The sequence below is a fragment of the Phacochoerus africanus genome, chromosome 12 (assembly GCF_016906955.1).
Source record: "Phacochoerus africanus isolate WHEZ1 chromosome 12, ROS_Pafr_v1, whole genome shotgun sequence".
NCBI classification, from domain to species: domain Eukaryota; kingdom Metazoa; phylum Chordata; class Mammalia; order Artiodactyla; family Suidae; genus Phacochoerus; species Phacochoerus africanus.
This window is the reverse complement of record NC_062555.1, coordinates 31,338,990-31,359,309: the sequence shown is the minus strand read 5'-3', so window position 1 is coordinate 31,359,309 and position 20,320 is coordinate 31,338,990.

Here is a 20,320-nt window from a genome sequence, read left to right as displayed (position 1 = left end):
AGGGGTCGAATGGGAGGCTGCCGGCCTACACCACAGCCACAGCAATGCAGGATCCAAGCCGCATCTGCGACCTACACCACAGCTCACGGCAATGCCAGATCCTTAACCCACTGAGCGAGGCCAGGGATCGAACCCTCAACCTCATGGCTCCTAGTCAGATTCATTTCCGCTGCGGCATGACGGGAACTCCCAGGGCTCTGTATTTCTTGTTCAGGACTTCTGCATTTGCCAGCTCCAAGCCCGCCTCCCAACCACGTGAGCAGCATTGTGCAACTACTATGCTGCTTTATGACAAACCCTTCCATTCTCTGTTAAGTAATGTGTTTGGAAGCTTGAGTGAATCAGAGACAGTAAGCATTTGATTGCTTACATGATTTTGGTTCAAACATGGCTCACGGCCCAGGACTAATTTATTTATTTTTCTATGGTACGTTTCTATTTCACTTGGGAATTTGCCACCCCCCATGCTCTCCTCCAGCTGCTCTGCCTTCGCTGCCCACCCCTCTTCCCCCGGCCTGCCTTGCCTGTGCGGTGGGTGGAAAGTTTGTGAAAGATGCCCCATCAGCAGCCTTCAAGCCAGAGACTCTGTTTTCTGCCACTGTGGTTTGCTCGCACGTTCTGCTGCCCACCCACAGCCTCAGACCTGACAGGCAGAGACCACCTACAGCCCAACAAAGACCCACATTTTCCACCAGCCAGTCAGCCTTCTCCCTTTGGGTGCATGGCTAACCGTGTGGACGTGGGTCCGGGCTGCTTTTTCCAGGAGCCACCCAACCTAGACACAAAGATGGGAGCCAGTTTTTGATCAGCACCACCCTGGGGAGAGAGGGAAAGCCAGCAACCTGAACATGACAGAATCAATATCCTATTACATGTCCCCCTGAAACCCAGCTGTCCCCTGCTGCCCTGCCCCCATCTGCAAAAAAAACAGCCTGTTCTGCATATGGGATGGAAACTGGGTCCTGGCAAAATACAAAAAGTAAATATTTAAAAGGAAAAAAAGCACACACAAGGAAACAAAATGCCTTGCGTTTATGTTTCCATGGGCTGCGGCCAAGTACCTCCCAGCCTTTCCCGGCTCGTGTTCAGCCTGCCATATGGTTTGAGACCAGTGGATTAAACCCTCCACGGTTGTGAAAAACATCAGTCCATTGGATCTGGCCTTTCTCTCCCGGCATTTGTTGTTCATTTGCGAGTTTCTCACATCCCTCGGCCCAGTGCTGTCAGTGTGTTTACAGGTTTTAGATTTCGAATGGAATCTAAAACACTACACCACCCAGAGGCTGCTGCAGGCCATGGGGCGCGCGGGGGGAGGGGGGAGAAGCAGGCGGCAAGGGAGGGAGGTGGCCCTGGGGCTTTCAAATCGACCTTTGCAAACAGAGTCCTGGGACATGTGTGACCCATGCAAAACCCATAGTTTGCTGCATCAATGGTGAATATTTGCCCCACTAAAAGTCAGGCCACAAAAAAAGAGCTTTGTGTGTGTGTGTGAGTGTGTGTGTATTGCTCCCTACTTGGTCTCCTCCTGTGATGCTGCTGAGCCAGCAGCTGGAAGGGTGGGGCCTTGCCAGGAGGTAGGTGGAAACCTGACCAGCACTGGTGGGAGCCTGGGCATACCAGCTGGAACAAAGTCCTGCCTGATTCTCACTTCCCGGTAGAACCAGACCTTGAACTCTTCATATGGAGGGTATGGTAACACGTTGTCAGGAGAAATGAAATGAAAATATCCTACACAAGGTCTGACACTTTCCTACCGCAGTCCTGGGGGTGGACACCCAGCACTGATGTGACGAATGAGAAAGACAGAAGATAAAGGGACCGCCTTTCCCGTTAAAGAAGTTCAGATAAGCAGCTGGAGTCTGATTTGCCTGCCCGATTTGCCAACTTCCAAGTCTTGTGCCCCTAACCTTTTCTCACCATCTCTCTCTCTCTCTCTCTTTTTTTTCTCATTTCTCTCTTTTTTTTTTTCTCATTTGCCTAGTGACATTTCTAGAAGCAGAGCCATATGGAGAAAATTCCTTTCTTATTTCTCACTCGGTTCTATGCAGTTCACATTGGGATTCTGTTTGATTCAGGCCCTGCAACACGTTTTATTGGTTGTGGGAGATTATGTAGCAGGACGCAGAGGCGACTTTCAGCTGCGGATATATGGGTGGGCTAAGGGGCCCGCAGATGTATGTTCATCTTCTGGAAGACAGAGGAAGACATAATACAAAGTCATTGCATTTTTTTTCCTTCTTTTTTTTTTTTTGCAGCTTCTAGCCTGGGGAGTCACTATCGTGATTTGGAAGGATCTGAACTACCCTTCGTTACTATAATAAATCGTGCCTTGAAGTTACATCATTATTGAAGCAAAAGGATATAGGAACCTTAAGAAGTCATTTTGGAGTTCCCATCATGGCGCAGCGGAAACGAGTCCGACTAGGAACCATGAGGTTGTGGGTTCGATCCCTGGCCTGACCCCAGGCTAGGGGTCCAATCAGAGCTGTTGCTGCCAGCCTACACCACAGCCACAGCAACACCAGATCCGAGCCACTTTTGTGATCACGGCAATGCCAGATCCTTAACCCACTGAGTGAGGCCAGGGATCAAACCTGAGTCCTCATGGATACTAGTCAGGTTTGTTGTTGCTGAGCCACAATGGGAACTCCAGAAAGGCCCTTTTGAGAAAAGCCAGGAAGCAGCTATCCTCCTGATGTCATAAAGAGACTGGCAATCTTTTTTTTTTTTTTTTTTTTAGGGCCACACCTGCAGCATATGGAGGTTCCCAGGCCAGGGGTTGAATCAGAGCTTCAGCTGCTGGCCTACACCACAGCCACAGCAACCAAGGATCTAAGCTATGTCTGTGACCTACACCACAGCTTGGGGACAATGCCAGATCTTTAACCCACTTATTGAGGCTGGGGATCAAACCTGCCTCCTGGCAGACACTATGTCATATTCTTGACTTGTTGAGCCACAGGGGACCTCCAAAACGAGCAATCTTGATGGTGATGCATATAAAATAGAAATGGATCACAACCTTGTTTTGAAAAAGGCTAACATCATTTGAAGACTGTAAATATTCCTCGGCATGTGGGCCTGGCCATAACTCACAGGTTTTTGACTTGAAGTATTTTTCTTTTCCTTCATTTCTAGATAATTTTGTCATTTTAAATTTGCCTTTTTTCATTTTCATAGGTACGACCACATTATTTTCCTAAAGTGTATGCCAGTTCAGATCCACAGCATCCTAAGACATGAGAAAGAGATTTCCCATGCCTTTCTTTACTGGCACTGAATATTATCACTAATTTTGGCCAAACTCACTGGCAAATTACTGGATCTCTTTATTGTTGTATGACATTCCCCCAACTACTAGGAATGTTGGGCATATTTTCCTTTCTTTTTTTTCTTTTTTTTTTGTTTGTTTATTTGTTTGTTTTTGTCTTTTTAGGGCTGCATTCGCGGCGTTTGGAGGTTCCCAGGCTAGGGGTCAGAGCAGAATTACAGCTGCCAGCCTATCCCACAGCCACAGCACCACAGCATCCAAGCCACATCTGCGACCTACACCACAGTTCACAGCAATGCTGGAGTCTTAACTCACTGAGCAAGGCCAGGGATGGAACCGGCATCCTCATGGATGCTAGTGGAGTTCATTACCACTGAGCCACATCGGGAACTCCCAATGTTGGGCATATTTTCAATTGTGTGACAGTCATTTTCTTTTCAACTACAGTGATTTATTCACTTTCCTACTTTTTTTTCTGCTTAATAATTTATAAGAGGTTCTCAATATTAGGAGCTTCATACTCTATCATATGTATATCGAATATTTTCTCTAGTCCCATCATCTCTCTGTCTATATTTTTGTATTGTCTTTGGCCATGCAAAAATATTTCATTTTAATGGAGTCAGATTTGTCAGCTTTTCCCCTTAAGACTTTTTTGGTTTCCCGTCTTGCTTAAAAAGTCCTCCCTCAACTAAAGATTGAAAAGCATTATCCTTAATTCCCGACTAGAATTGCATTAAATGAGGTATTAATTTAGAAAGCTTTATGTTTATGATATTGTCTTCCTCCGTAGCAGGGGTAAGCAAACCACGGCCGGTGGGCCAGCTCCAGCCCATTGCCAGATTTCCTAAGTAACGTTTTCCTGGAACCCCTCCACATTCATGCATTCATTTACATATTGCCTATAGCTGCATTTGCCCTGCAATGGCAATTACGAGTTGCAATCGAGACTCTAGAGCCCACATAGCCTAAAATATTTATTATCTGGCTCTTTATAGAAAAAGTCTGCCAACCCTTGCCTTGTAGGATCTTTGAATGTCTCTCCATTTCTTCTTTATTTATTTTTATTTATTTATTTTTTGCTTTATAGGGCCACATCTGAGGCATATGGAAGTTCCCAGCGTAGGGCTCAAATTGGAACTACAGCTACCAGCCTACACCACAGCCACAACAACACAGGATCCAAGCCCCATCTGAGATGCACACCACACTCACGGCAATGCTGGATCCTTAACCCAAGTGAAGCCAGGGCTCAAATCAAACCGCATCCTCCTTGATATTAGTCGGGCGCATTACTCCTGAGCCGCAGTGGGAACTTCCCAGACCCTATTTTATTCTCTTAGTAATGCTTTGTAATTTTCCTTCGTTTTATTTATTTTTTATTTTTATGGTATATGAAAGTTCCCGGGCCAGGGATTAATTCAGAGCCACAGCTTAGACCTTCAGCTGCAGCTAAGCTGGATCCTTTAACACCGTACCCAGCTGGGGATCAAATCTAAGCTTCCTTCCACAGCAACCTGAGTACAAACCTGTTGGATTCTTGACCCAATATATGCTACAGCAGGAAACCCAGTTTTCCTTCATTTTCAAAGGGGGTTAATGATGATAACATCTTATTGTTGTGGAGATTAAATCAGTTAACATAAAATACTTAGTAGAGTGCCTGGTTCATAAAAAGCTCTTCGGAGTTCCCGTCTGGCACATCGGAAATGAATCCAACTAGGAACCATGAGGTTTTGGGTTCGATCCCTGGCCTTGCTCAGTGGGTTAAGGATCCAGCATTGCCATGAGCTGTGGTGTAGGTCGCAGACGCAACTCGGATCTGGCATTGCTTTGGCTGTGGCTCTGGCATAGGCAGCGACTACAGCTCGGATTAGACCCCAAGCCTGGGAACTTCCATATGCCACGGGTGCAGCCCTAAAAAGACAAAAAAAACAAAACAAAACAAAAAAGCCATTGTTTTATGCTGAAACAAAGGTGCAATAGACAATAAGGCTTCTTACCATTCTGAATTTCTTGATCACTCCTAGATTTTCTTTGTTTTTAAGTCATTTGCTGCCTTATTAAAAATATTTTTCCTGATTATAAAAGTAGTACAAATTCATTCTAGAGATTAACATGAAAATCTCCCCTGACTCTCTTACTCAGAGAAACTAGTGTTGCTCTGTGGCTATATGTTCAGTGTGGTTTTGCTTGTGTAGGCATTTATCACCTGTCAGGTGTTAACAAGTCCCTGACATTTGGGAACTAGAAACATCACATTTCTTTTCTAAACCACATTTCATTCTGGCTGAGCTTGGTGAAAAGGTCAATGTCAGTCCTTTGGGGGCTCCATCCCATGGCTTACCTTGGATCAATTAAGAATCCTGGGTTATTGTGCTTTTGGGGAAAGGGACAGGCATGGTCCTTGCTGCAGGCTGGTCTGCTGTTACTAGGTACCATCAGCTAAAGGCACAGATTTGTGATTTTCACCATGGATCAGCACAGAAGCTCACAATGCTACAAGGCCAATCCTCCCCACTGACCAGCACCTGAGCCCTGTCATTCAAAGCCACAGCTTAGTGACCCACCCTCGCAGGCGCCCAGGCAGACTTGACTGAAGACTTTACAAAAAACTCTTTTCAGCAGATGAAGACAAAAGACTTTGTGATTTACTCAAGTGATTAGGCACAAAGTGCCTTCCAGAAAACTTAGCATTAAAAAGCCCTTTTGGAATTCCTATTGTGGCTCAACAGAAACAAATCCGACTAGCATCCATGAGGATGTGGGTTCCATCCCTGGCCTTGCTGAGTGGGTTAGGGATCCAGCATTGCTGTGAGCTGTGGTGTAGGTGGCAGATATGGCTGGGATCTGGTGTGGCTGTGGTGTATGCCGGCAGCTGCAGCTCTGATTCAGCACCTAGCCTGGGAGCTTCCATATGCTGCGGCCCAAAAAAAAAGGCTCTTTTTCCTGAATTATACTCTGCTGGGTTCTCCAAGTGCAATGGTGTTATTAAATGTGCTAGTTTTGTACTTTTTACAACAGTTTGACAGCACAGTGGATTAATGATGAAGTCAAGAGCGCTTCATCTTTATTTTGGTGCCAAGAGGCTCTGCTTCTTCCCAGCAGAGTGAATCTGATTGAAGAAATGTTTATGAAATGAAAAGTCCATCGATAAACATGTCGGGCAGTTGTCTCCAACAATGGAACAAACACAGTGACGGCTACGCGAGACTTAAGGATCATAAGCATCCCGCGACTGTTCACACACTTCAGCTGCGCATTGAGAAAGCTATCATGGCACAGAATCGCTGCCTGTCATCATGAGGATAGGCTTTTCATCATTCTTTTTCAGCCAAAGATAAGCTCTATGACATAGAAGACATTTTGAAATTGCTTTCTGGTGTAATTCTACAAAACATTGCAACAGACTGGAAGAGCATCTAGTACGTGTTAAAAGCCTGTTTAAGCCGCAAATAACCTTAAAATGGCACCATCCAGAAAATAATGCCACTTCGGCATGGGTATGAACAACCAAGGGTCAATTGCAGAGAAAGCAGGTAATTTGTGACACATGCTGAAGAAGTGAACCACCTAATGGACTTGAGAAGGCAAGTGTTTCCTTATCGGATTTGCTTTAAGTTCCTCCTCTGTTCCCACTGCCAGAAAGGTGCTGGGCTTGGCATGCAGGCAGGGGAAGCTGGGGGTCAGGTGAAAATTCCCCAATGCTCATGTTATCTTAAAAGCCAGTTGCAGGTTTCCCCTCCGCTATGCAAAAGTAGAACATCTCTATCCTTTTGTAAACTAAAATGGCATGAAGCTGGGAAGCAATTACCATAGGATGCATCTTGCTAACTGAGGCACAGAATAAATCGAGATAAAGCACAGATACTCACAGACACAGTTCAAAGCTATAGCGGCTTGAGGCTGAGATGCTGAGTGTAGTTCCCTGGGAAAAAGCTTGATGGTGCCTCTCTTGCTCCAGGAGACTCTATTACAGCTCAGTGCAAAACAACACTGAAGCAATTTTCAGTTTGTACCCTCTCCCGTAAAATCAGAAATCCTCTTCAGATTTCTTCCTGTTAGCAAAAGTAAGTACTAATGTAGGTCTTTCATAAAAGCAAAGTGGTATAAGGCTAACTTTGGAGGAACTGGGGCTACCTATACCTTGCTCCATGGTTCCCTTTTTTTTTTTTTTTTTTAATAATTTTTATGGCTGCACACACAGCATATGGAAGTTCCAGGCCAGGGATTGAATCAGAGCCACAGATGTGAACCCACTGTGCTGGGCCAGGGAGCGAACCTGCACCTCTGCAATGACACAAGCCACTGCAGTTTGTTTCCTTAACCCTCTGTGCCAAGCGGAAACTCCCATGTTTCCATTTTTAGATCAATTAAGGACAAAACATTCGCGGCATGCATGCAAAAATATTTGAAATAAAGACGACAAAGTAGAAGTTCCCATCATGGTGCAGTGGAAACAAATCCAACTAGGAACCATGAGGATGCGGGTTCGATACCTGGCCTCGCTCAGTGGGTTAAGGATCTGGCATTAAGTGGGTTAAAGGTCACAGACATGGCTCGGATCTGGTGTTGCTGTGGCTGTGGCTGGCAGCTGTAGCTGCCATTAGACCCCTAGCCTGGGAACCTCCATATGACATGGGTGCAGCCCCCCCCCAAAAAAAAGACCGACTGAAGGCAATATTCTGAGTTATGCTTCTGAAAGATTCAGAAAGCCCCTTCAAGCAGTGCATACAGCTTTGGTTTGAGCGTTGCTTCAGCTCCAGAGACCAAATCTTCAAGCACAGGAGATGAAGAGGGCAAAAGACTTGACTCTGGCTCAGAGCAGGGTTTCTCAACATCTGCACTATTGTCATTTTGAATTAATAAATCTTTGTTGTGAGTAGGTGGTTGTCCTGTGCATTGTAGAATTTTCAGCAGCACCCCTGGCCTCTACCCAGTATATGCGACAATCAAAAATGTCTCTACACATTGTCTACCGTCCCCTAGGGGGCAAATCACCCTGAGAACCTGAGGTTTACAGGAAGGAAATCTCAATCATGGTAGAGGCATTTCTACAGAATGGCCATCATCAAAAAGTCTACAAACAATAAATGCTGGAGACAGCATGGAGAAAAGGGAACCCTCCTACACTGTTGCTGGGAATGTACACTGGTGCAATCACTATAGAAAACAGAAAGGAGATGCCTCAAAAAGCTAAAAATAAAATTACCTTGTGATCCAGCAATCCCACTCCTGGGTATCTATCCAGAGAAAACCATAATTAAGACCTAGATATAAAACCAGACACTATCAAACTCCTAGAGGAAAACATAGGCCAAACACTCTCTGACATAAATGACAGCAACATCTTCTCAGATCCACCTATAAGAGTATTGACAATAAAAAGAAAAAATAAACAAATGGGACCTAATCAAACTTCAAAGTTTCTGCACAGCAAAGGAAACCCTAAACAACACAAAAAGACAACCCACAGAATGGGAGAAATCTTTGCAAATGAATCAACTGACAAGGGATTAATCTCCAAAATTTATAAACAACTTCTGCAGCTCCATACCAAAAAAAAAAAAAAAACAACCCCATCCAAAAATGGGCAGAAGATCTAAACAGACAATTCTCCAAAGAAGACATACAGATGGCTGAGAAACACATGAAAACATGTTCAACATCACTCATCATTAGAGAAATGTAAATCAAAACCACTCTGAGGTACCACCTTACACCAGCCAGAATGGCCATCATCCAAAAGTCTACAAACAATAAGTGCTAGAGAGGGTGTGAAGAAAAAGGAACCCTAGTACACTGTTGATGGGATTGTAAATTGGTGCAACCACCGTGGAAAGCAGTATGGAGAGTCTTCAGAAAACTAAACATAGAACTACCATTTGATCCAGCAATCCCACTCCTGGGCATCTATCCAGAGAAAACCACGACTCGCAAAGACACATGTACTCCAATGTTCACTGCAGCACTATTTACAATAGCCAAGACATGGAAACAACCTAAATGTCCATCGACAGAGGAGTGGATCCAGAATGTGTGGTATATATACACAATAGAATATTACTCAGCCATTAAAAAGAATGAAATACCAGCATTTTTAGCAACATGGATGGACCTAGAAACTATCATGCTAAGTGAAGTCAGCCATAAAATGAGACACCAACATCAAATGTTTTCACTGACATGTGGAATCTGAAAAAAGGACAGACGGAACTTCCTTGCAGAACAGATGCTGACTCACAGACATTGAAAAACTTATGGTCTCCAGAGGAGACAGTTTGGGGGGTGGGGGGATGTGCCTGGGCTGTGGGATGGAAATCCTGTGAAATTAGATCGTTATGATCATTATACAACTACAGATGTGATAAATTCATTTATGAATTTAAATGAATGAAAAAAAAAGAAAACCATAATTCAAAAAGATACATGTACCCCAATGTTCATTGCAATGCTATTTATAATAGTCAAGACATAGAAGCAACCTAAATGTCCATCAACAGAGGAAGATGTGTTTTATATATATATATATATATATATATATATATATATATATATATATACACACAATGGAATATTACTCAGCCATAAAAAAGAATGAAATAATAGTATTTACAGCAACATGGATGTGCCTAAAAATTTCCATGCCAAGTGAAGTTAGACAGTAAGACAGAAATATCACATGCTATCCCCTTTATGGGGAATCTAAAAAAAGGGTAGAATGAACTTCTTTGCAGAACAGAAAAACTCACAGACTTTGAAAATGTTATGATTACCAAAGGGGACAGGTTGAGGAGAGGGATGGACTTCAGGTCTGGGATGGAAATGTCCTAAAATTAGGTTGTGACGACGGTCATACAACTATAAATATGATAAACTACACTGAACTAAAAAAAATGGCAAATGATGGAAATGTTATAAAATTGGGTTGTGATGATTGTTGTACAACTATAAATGTAATAAAATTCATTGAGTAATAAAAAAAATTTTGTAAATGGTAGATGCATTTCTTTTCTTTTCTTTCTTGCTCTTTTTTTTTTTTTTTTTGTCTTTTTAGGTCCACACCTGCAGCATACGGAAGCTCCCAGGCTAAGGGTCGAATCAGAGCTGTCGCTGCTGGCCACAACCACAGCAACGACAGATCCAAGCCACATCTTTGACCTACACCACAGCTCACAGCAATGCAGGATCCTCAACCCATTGAGCAGGCCAGAGATTGAACCCGTGTCCTCATGGAAACTAGTCGAGTTTGTTAACCACTGAGCCATGATGGGAACTCCCATACAGACATTTCTAATGATAGGTGATAATCCTCCATAAAACTCTCCCTTTCATCCTCCCCAGGCCCTAGCATCGTCTTCAGAATCCAACACTGACAAAGCTGCGAAACACACCACACTCTCCTACTGATTTCAGTTGGAATTAGCCTTCCATTTGGCTCACACATGGTGGCACAGTGGCCCAGGACCCTCTGCCAGCTGATGGCGCTGAGACTTCATTACCCACTCTACAATCAACGTTAAAAATTTAACTCCTAAGGCTTTTAAGTGAACATTAAAACGTTACCTAAATTTTTATTTATTTTTTGCTTTTTTAGGGCCACACCTGTGGCATGTGGAAGTTCCCAGGCTAGGGGTGGAATTGGAGCTGCAGCTCCCGGCTTCTGCCACAGCCACAGCCACAGCAATGCGGGACCCTTAACCCGGGGAGAGAGGCCAGGGATCGAAGCTGCATTCTCATGGATACTAGTCAGACTCTTAACCCGCTGAGCTGAGCCACATCGGGAACGTCCTTAAATTTTTAAATAAAATGTCAGATGTACCCATGTAACCGAGAAGTTCTAAGATGGCAATATGTGGCTTTGACGGAAAATCATTTCTTCAGTGTGTGCTTTCAACACCGGATCAAATTTCGCATTCAGAGCACATAGCCAAGGAGAAGCTTCTTGAAGCAGAACCAGGGTCAGAACAACAGTGGGTACCACGGTGGGGTGCAGAACAAACGGTTCTCTTGCCCAATCCTATGTGGGCGAGCACTGAAGCTGTTTGCAATTTTGGTCTTATGCATTACTTTGTGATGAACTTTCTTAATTAGAAAGCAGTGAGGTCCTATTTAATTATCCCCTTCAAAAACATTTCTAGAAGTGGAACTACGGCATCAAAAGGCTTGCATGGCTATATGTCTTTTTTATGTCTATTATTGTTCCTCCAGAAAAACCTCATTAACACCATCGGCAATGAGTGTCTTGGCAGACCCTGGGTGTGGTCATTTTTTCCAAAGATCTTTGTTAATGTGATAGAAAAACATCGTATCTTCTTTTTTTATTATTTCACAATTCTTTGGTTTAAGGAAAAACGACAAAAATTGCATAGTGTCAAAATGACCATCGATCACTGTTTCTTTAGCTGAGCCCCTGATGACACAGTTGGATTGTAGTTAGGGCGTATGCGATATGAAATGTACGCAGCTTTTCACACTAAAGTCACACTTGGCGAGGTGCGATGCTCACTTTTCAGAAGGATGAGGGAATGAAGGCCTGTCAGGGAACAGCAGACACTTATCCCCCAAATACAAGTTCATTGAGCGGAAGGGTGAACAGACTCGAGATTTTCAAGCTGCCTTATTTGAACAAGATATTTAAACAAACTGGAACTACCCATTTATTTAACTTTGTGTCTTCCTCACACTTTCCTTGCCACGTATGCATAGATGACTTTGCAGAGCTTTAACTCACATGTGATATGACAGATCCGTAATACTAATTGAGTCACCGTCATGTCTCATGGATGTCAATTTATCCCATGCATTCTCTGAGACAGTCTTGCCAGGTAGGCACATCTCTACATTGTGAATAAGGGGCTCCAGTTTTCAAAATTAGGCCTGAAGTCCAAGGTCATTGAGTGGCAGAGCTGGAATTCACATCCAGTTCTGCCTGATTCCAAAATTCCTACTCCTGGAGTTCCCATTGTGGCACAGTGGAAAGGAATCTGACTGGGAACCATGAGGTTGCAGGTTTAATCCTTGGCCTCGCTCAGCAGGTTGAGGATCTGGCATTGCTGTGAGCTGTGGTGCAGGCCAGTGTCTGTAGCTCCGATTCAACCCCTAGCCTGGGAACCTCCATGTGTCATAGGTACAGCCCTAAGAAGCAAAAACTAAATAAAAAATAAAAGTAAAAGACATATTTATTCAAACCTATAGAATGTACCATACCAAGAGTCAAGAGTCAACCCTTAATGTAAACTATAGACTTTGGGTAACTGATACGTCAATGTACATTCACCAATTGTAACAAATGTACCATTATAATTAGAATTTCCTGGTGGCTCAGAGGGTTAAGTATCCAGCATTGCCACTGCTGTGGCTCTGGTTACTGCTGTGACATAGGTTCAATCCCTGGCCTGGGAACTTTTGCATCCACAAGTGTAGCCAAAAAAAAAAATTCCTACTCCTTTATTTCCCACACTGTATGGTTTATCAATATCAGTCTCAAATACTCACGTTTCCTCAAGACTGCCCCCTCCCCTTGAGAATGAAAAGCGCCTGGTTCTCTTCAATTCAAATTCAAAGAAAATACCAAAATTATTTAACTATTCTGATGACTATTGGAGAACATCTGGTTCCCTCTTTTCCCCCTGGTTTATGGCGGGGAAGAACAGGTGGAGTGGTAAGGGAATAAAAGGGGAATCGGATTTCCTAGTGCAAGGAATCACAGCATATTACAACAGTAAACACTCAAGCCACTTGTTCCTCTCTAAACCCTCTCTCATTGGCAGCTTTGGGTCACAGCGACATGATGTGGGCAGAGCCTGGCCCAGGCTGTGTTCTCACACCCCCAGTTGAAAACATTTGAAGGCCGAGCTGTCATTTGCTTCTTTCCCAGCAGGACTCTTCCTGGCGGAGGGCAGATGTGGCCTCCTGGGTGGGGTCCCTCTGATGCCCTCCTTCTGGGGTTACTTCTGTTTAACCCTCACTGGCGTGTGCAACTCAAGTCACTCTTATGGAATGACCCTGGTATTCGACCTGAAAAACAGGCTGCCTGTCCAGCTCTCCACCAGAACTCCCAGAGGCAGGAAAATGAGCAGTTCTTGTTCAGTCTCCACTGAATACCAAGAAGGGACAGGTATTGAATTTCTGTATGCATTTCATAAGTTCCATAGTTGGGAAGAACATTGAGCACCTGAGGACCTGCATTCTAATTCCAGAAAAGACACTTTTACTCATGGGACCCTGGGGAATAGCCTTGACATTTCAGGCCATTGATGCTTGTGAAGATCCCATAGAATCTACATGCCCTGGAGTTCCCGTCGTAGCACAGTGGTTAACGAATCCAACTAGGAACCATGAGGTTGTGTGTTCGATCCCTGGCCTTGCTCAGTGGGTTAAGGATCCGGCGTTGCTGTGAGCTGTGGTGTAGGTTGCAGACGCAGCTTGGATCCCACTTTGCTGTGGCTCTGGCGTAGGCTGGTGGCTATGTCTCCGATTAGACCCCTAGCCTGGGAATCTCCATATGCTGCAGGAGCGGGCCCAGAAAAAGCGAAAAAAAAAATAAATAAATAAATAAATAAAATAAAAATAAAAAAAGAATCTACATGCCCTGGCCATGGAAATGACAAAGCCCCATGCAAACGTAAGGTACAGGTGAGTGTGACTCATAATAGCACTTTTCATCCTCTCACATACTCTACACTTGACTTATTTTGTTTCTTTTCTGTCTTCACATTTTCCCAACTCTCCCCAATTGGAATGTAAGTCCCATGAAGGCTGGCATTTGGACCCTTCATTAATGACTGGCTCCCCAGAGCTCAGAAAAACGCCAGGCAGAGAGTGAGCACCTTTTGATAAATATTTGTGGAATGAATGAATGAATCATTTATGATCATCTCTCTGGGGAATTACCAGGGGAGCTTGTTAAAATTCTATTGCCTAGAAAACTTTAAGAGAAGGGCAGGCAGGGTCCTATCCAAAGGAGTTTAGTGATAATCCTACTTGGAAGACAAGACTAGACCCAAGGAACTCAATTATTTTAAGTCCTGATTCTCTGGTTTTATAGCACTTTATCCAGTGTCAGCTCCACTGGGCCTGGCCACTCACTTTGTTCAGGTCACAGTTCAAAGGCTTCCTTTAAAATGTGTAAAACTCTGGCTCAGAAAATCTTAACAACTTGTTAGATACTGATCCCCTCCACACCTATCCTGGGGGGAAAAATTGCATTTATTTTATTTATTTATTTATTTATTTTTGCTTTTTTGGTCCACTCCCTTGACATATGGAAGTTCCCAGGTTAAGGGTCAAATTGGAGGTGCAGCTACCGGCTTATGTCACAGCCACAGCAATGCCAGATCTGAGCCACCTCCACGACCTACACCAAAGTTCATGGCAATGCTGGATCCTTAATCCACTGAGCGAGGCCAGGGATCGAACCCACATCCTCATGGATACTGTTTGGATTCATTTCCACTGTGCCACAACAAGAACTTGAAAAAATTGCATTTATTGAATGCATTTCAATACATTTAGCCTCTGGCCACTCAAGAGGCACTGAGACTGCCCAGGACTTTCCTAAATAGCCTTCAACTTGACAGGCTGGCCAAGGCCTTTCCAGGATCCTAGTGACTGGTTGCCAGTGGAATCCAGGACTGCACTATTTAGTTAGCATTTAGCTTGTACATTCTGACCCCTCCTTCCTTCCTCCAGGAAAACATATGGTGAGAGCTGCTTTTTTTGGAGCAAACCCTTAAGGGAAAAAAAAACTTTTCATCTTAAAAAAAAAAAAAAGAGTTCCAGTAAACCCTTCTCACTGATTCTTAAGGAAATCACTTCAGAGCTTAATTTTGCATTTCCCATCAGAGTAATCACTTCTGTTACTGGAGAAAGTGCCGCTGACAAGGATTTTCAGACAGCAGCGGGTGGGCTCAAGTGTGCAGGTGCAGGTGTGTGTGTGTGTGTTGTGTGTGTACAAATCAGTGAATATAGTACGCTTATTGATCACTGAAACTAATGCTCAGGAAGAGTCAATTTCCTTTTCCAAAAGGGGCCAAATTGTGACACTGCTGACAGGCAGGGTCTGATGAAATTTTTGGCCCTGGAAATGCCAGGTGTTGATGGCTCCTGCCTCTGCCAGCACCTTTGACTGTGAAAGGGGCTCAGTTGTGTGTCTGGAGGGGCAGGGAGTGCTCCTGCAGGAGCAGAGAGGAAGGCAAGCGTGGGTTTCTATGGGTCTTTGCACCCTGTGCTTCTCCTAACGAAGAGGCAGGCGTCAAAAACCAAGGTCAGAGCTTGGGGCAGCCAAGCCCAGCGTCAGCCCTGAAGACAGGAATGCATTTGTAATTAGGGCAAGTGTTAATTGTGCTGGAACAGAATTGGGCCTCACTCTTGTCCCAGGTGTGAGGATCATGTCTCATAGGAAAGTCCTGTTTCTCTCTTTGTTTGCAGTGTTTAGTGTAGGATTTTATTTTTCTCGAAAAATGGATGGCAGTTTAAATAACACCATTTTTGGAGTTCCTGCTGTGGCTCAGGGTGTTAAGAACCCAGCTAGTAACTGGTGGATGTGGGTTCGATCCCTCACCTTGCACAGTGGATTAAGGATCTGGTGTTGCCGTGGGCTGTGGTGTATGTCACAGATGCAGCTAGAATCTGGCATTGCTGTGGCTGTGGCCTTGACTTACAGCTGCAACTTCAATTCCCTGAGCCAGGGAACTTCCATATGCAGTGGGTGCGACCCTAAAAAGCTAAAGATAAAATAATAATAATAATAATAATAATAAAACAACAGGCCAGGAGCAATTTGAGTTCAGTTCACACTGGCAAGACCTCTTAAGATCCAATTAGAAGAGAAATAGATGTCTCCAGGCAAGAATTGCTGGTCACCTCCCACTGGTCCTGGAGGTGACAGCCTCAGCTCCACAGATCCCTGCCTCCACCATCGCCCCAGCATCTGCCTCAAGTGCCTTCAACACAATTGTCATAGGTATTTTTGTGGTTTTCTCTGAAAAAAATAAAAATAAAAAGCTCAGCTGTAACAGGACTAAACTGCAAAATCTTGATTGACTGCAGTGAATCCGTTCCTCTTCTGCTTAGAGCAATTTCTCCTATCAAGTTGTTGATAGAAACCACTTTGATAGATGTAGTTGTTTTTGTTGTTTGTCTTTTTAGGGACACACCTGTGGCATTTGGAAGTTCCCAGGCTAGGGATGGGATTGGAGCTGCAGCCACCAGCCTACACCACAGCCACTGCAATGCCAGATCTGAGCCGTGTCTACAACCTACACCACAGCTCACAGCAACAGCAGATCCTCAACCCACTGAGTGGAACCTGAATTCTCATGGATAATAGTCTGATTCTTAACTGAGCCATGACGGGAACTCTGAGATGTAGTTTTTATTTTTTAAAAAACTTTATTTATTTTGCTTTTTAGGGCAGTATCCTCGTCATATGGAGGTTCCCAGGGTAGGGGTCCAATCGGAGCAACAGCTGCCAGCCTATGCCACAGCCACAGCAATGATAGACCTGAGCCGCGGCCGCGACCTATGTCACAGCTTATGGCAACACCAGAGCCTTAACTCACTGAGCGAGGCCAGGGATCGAACCCACAACCTCATGGTTCCTAGTCGGATTCGTTTCCCCTGCTCCATAATGGGAACTCCTGAGATGTAGTTTTTAAATAAGACCAACTCTAGGAATAAAAACACAGATCTTGGTACCTGTGTCATATTAACCCCTGAGCACATTCCTATTATAGCTTTAAAGTTTAAGCCATATTGAATGAAGTCTGGCTTCTCACCTCAAGGTCACACAAAGCTGTGAATATTGTTATGAACAGAAAAGCAAGAGATCTCCTCTTCCCTCATGAAATGTGAAACATTTTCAGAGCACGTTTCAGGCTTAAAGTGCTAACTGGGCTGATTTATTTTTTAGATAAAAAAATATCATATCTTGATACATTATCTAATCTCCCTCTAACCTCTCCCTCCTTCTGTTGTTAGCATGGCCAGTGAAGTTGTTCTCTCCACTGCGTCACTTGAGGAAATCTAAATAAAAGGTTCCTATATGTCTTTGGGGGGTCAAACCCTCCCAGAAAAATACAATTAGGCTTGTGACTCTGTGGCAAAGACCACCGCCAAGGGGATGGGCAAACAAACACCTCTGGATGTGAAAATCTTCATCAAGGGGCATTGGAGAAGGGGGAGAGCCATGGATATTTACAGAGCTCAGGCTTGTTCCCACACAGAGATAGGAACTTGCTGAGATGTCCAGGATGGAGGGAAAACAGAAGGAAGCAGAAAGAAAATGGAAGTAGGCTGATGTCTCAGGTGGAAATTCTACCCCTGAGGTCTTCTGACCACTAGTGAGAATGGAAGGAAGCAGGGAAGGAAGGAATAAAGAAAAGGTGAGAGACCACCAGGAAACAGGAAACCAGAAAGAGGAAACAGGAAGAGATGAGTGGTCCTACTTTCTCCATCTCATGTTATCTTTTTTGCAACGAGTATTCCACAAGGTGATTTCTCTTTTTCATCTTCTTGTTCCCAATGGAATTTTTGGATAGCACCTTCTTTATGGTTCTTGAGCTAAAGTCTATGTTGTTTGATCTAAGACCCCACCTACAAGGAGTTGGGCAGATCTGCTAAGATAAGAAGAGAAGAAATCCAGGGGCACATCTAAGAAGGATGTCAGAGAAGAAGGTATAATGACAAGAAAAAATTAGTCTTTATCACATATAAATGGAGGCTGGAAATGCTACACAGAGTTTTTACAGATTTCTTGGGAACTTGTACGTTTCTCATTGTTTATTATTTGTGCTAATACTAGTCTATTCCCTGAAGTTACAAGCAATGAAAATCTTGAAACCAAGCAAAAATGGCAAAAAGTTTTTGGGATTTCTTTTGGAGGCCAAGAGAGATATTTTATATCTCATTGCTTTTCTGTGCAATCGGGAGAGAGCATCCTGAGAGAAAACCAGATGGAAACAGATCAGAAAGAAAAGCAACACTTTTAGTCCTCTGGGAGAAAAATTCACTGAGGAAATGTAAATTCAGCTTGGGAAGAACTGTCTTTAAGGAATTTACCTCTATGACAGTCACTTTTCTCCTGACATCAAGTCATGGAAACTTCTGGAAAGATTTTGTTGAGTGCTAAACTTACTTGGATTATGCAGAGCTGATCTTCAGTGGCTTCCCAAACTTCAGATTCCCAATACAGCTTGTTAGTTATCACTGAAGTCACATCAACAGTACCCGAATTCACCTGAACCAGAACTAGTTCCCAGTGAGAAATTTCAGTGAGCACTAAAAATCTCTAGCTGCTACTCCCTACCTCTGTCTTTTACTCTCCACCTCTCAACACTGGCTTAATGGTCTACTGCAAGTTTCATCCTTGCAGGAGAACTATAAGTATGAGAATAACAGTAATAACAATAGTATTAACCAATGTTTATTGAGCACTTAATAGGTGCAGGGCACAATTTTATGTGCTCTGCATATATTAACTCAGGCCTCACCACATCTCCTTGAAGAAGGAGCTACTCATTACCATTTTACGAATGAGGAAACTGAGGCTTAAAATCACTCAGCTCATTAGCCAGGGAGCCGGACGTGCTTGCAGGCAATGATTCCAGGACTCCTAACCTCATAAACAGAGAACATCTAAACACTAAGCATCCTCCATCAATACAGACTTCGGGCTGGGTTTGCTGCTCTCCACGACCACCTACAGTTCTGTGGTTTGCAAAATGTTTAACCCCATGGGCTCCTTTATATATTTTTTTTTCTTTATTTTTAGGGCCGCATCCGAGACACATGGAAGTTCCCAGGCTAGGGGTCTAATCGGAGCTGCAGCTGCCATCCTACACCATAGCTCACAGCAACACTGGATCCTTAACCCACTGAGCAGAGCCAGGAATCAAACCCGCATCCTCATGGATACTATTCAGGTTTGTTACCACCGAGTCACATCGGCAACTCTTTATGGGCTCCCTTCTTCAGAGAAAACCTTGCGCAGAAGCTCCAAGTCTACATTAACAGAGAAAGTGAAGTTCCTGGTTGAATTCGGTGGAAGAACAAAGACCCTTGCTTGCCCCACCTCCATTCAGCACTTCCTGGCAGAGGCTTAGAACTTCCGTGAGACAAAGTTGGCCAATCCTTGGTCAGTCTTTAGTTCATCTCCTTCCACTAGTAAAATTGCCAGCTCCAGAACTGCCTTCCAACTTTCTTCCAAAACTCCAGGGTTTCTCATTGCTTCTAGGATAAGTTGTGAAATTCTGCACTGGGAATTCCAGGTTTCCCAAATCCTGTCTCCACCCCATGCGCCCAGGCCTTCCTTCTATATTCCCTTTCCATCCAGCTGGCCTGACCCCCTTGTCTACCCCAAACAGGCATCATCCTTTGAACCTTTTTTTTTTTTTTTTGGTCTTTTTTGTCTTTTTCGAGGGCCACACCGTGGCATATGGAGATTCCCAGGCTAGGGGTCTAATCAGAGCTGTAGCTGCCAACCTACACCAGAGCCACAGCAACAAGGGATCCGAGCCGCATCTGTGACCTACACCACAGCTCGCAGCAACACTGGATCATTAACCCATTGAGCAAGGCCAGGGATTGAACCCGCAACTTCATGGTTCCTGGTCAGATTTGTTAACCACTGAGCCACGACGGGAACTCCCTTTGAACCATTTTGAAGCGACTTCAACTTTCTCCTCTTCTCCTGCAAACTCTAACATCAGAAAGTGAGTCAAGTATGAATCCTCCATAGAGTCTCCTCCAGCTGCTCTGGTCCTTAGGACTCACTCAGGCCCTTCATCTTCCCCTAATAATTAGCAGATGGGGTCCTAGCTAGAACGGAGACTAGAATAATGGCTTAAACAAGATACAAGTTTACTCCTCTTGCAAGAACTGTCTGAGCATGTGCACCCTGGGCTGACACAACACCCCACAGCGTGGGACCCATGCTCCTTCAATGTTGTTGCTCTGCCTCACTCTGCGATGGCTCAGCACCACTGCATTCCTACCAGAATGGGAGAGGGGGCAGGGAGAATCCATTTTTCCCTTTTAAAGTCTTCA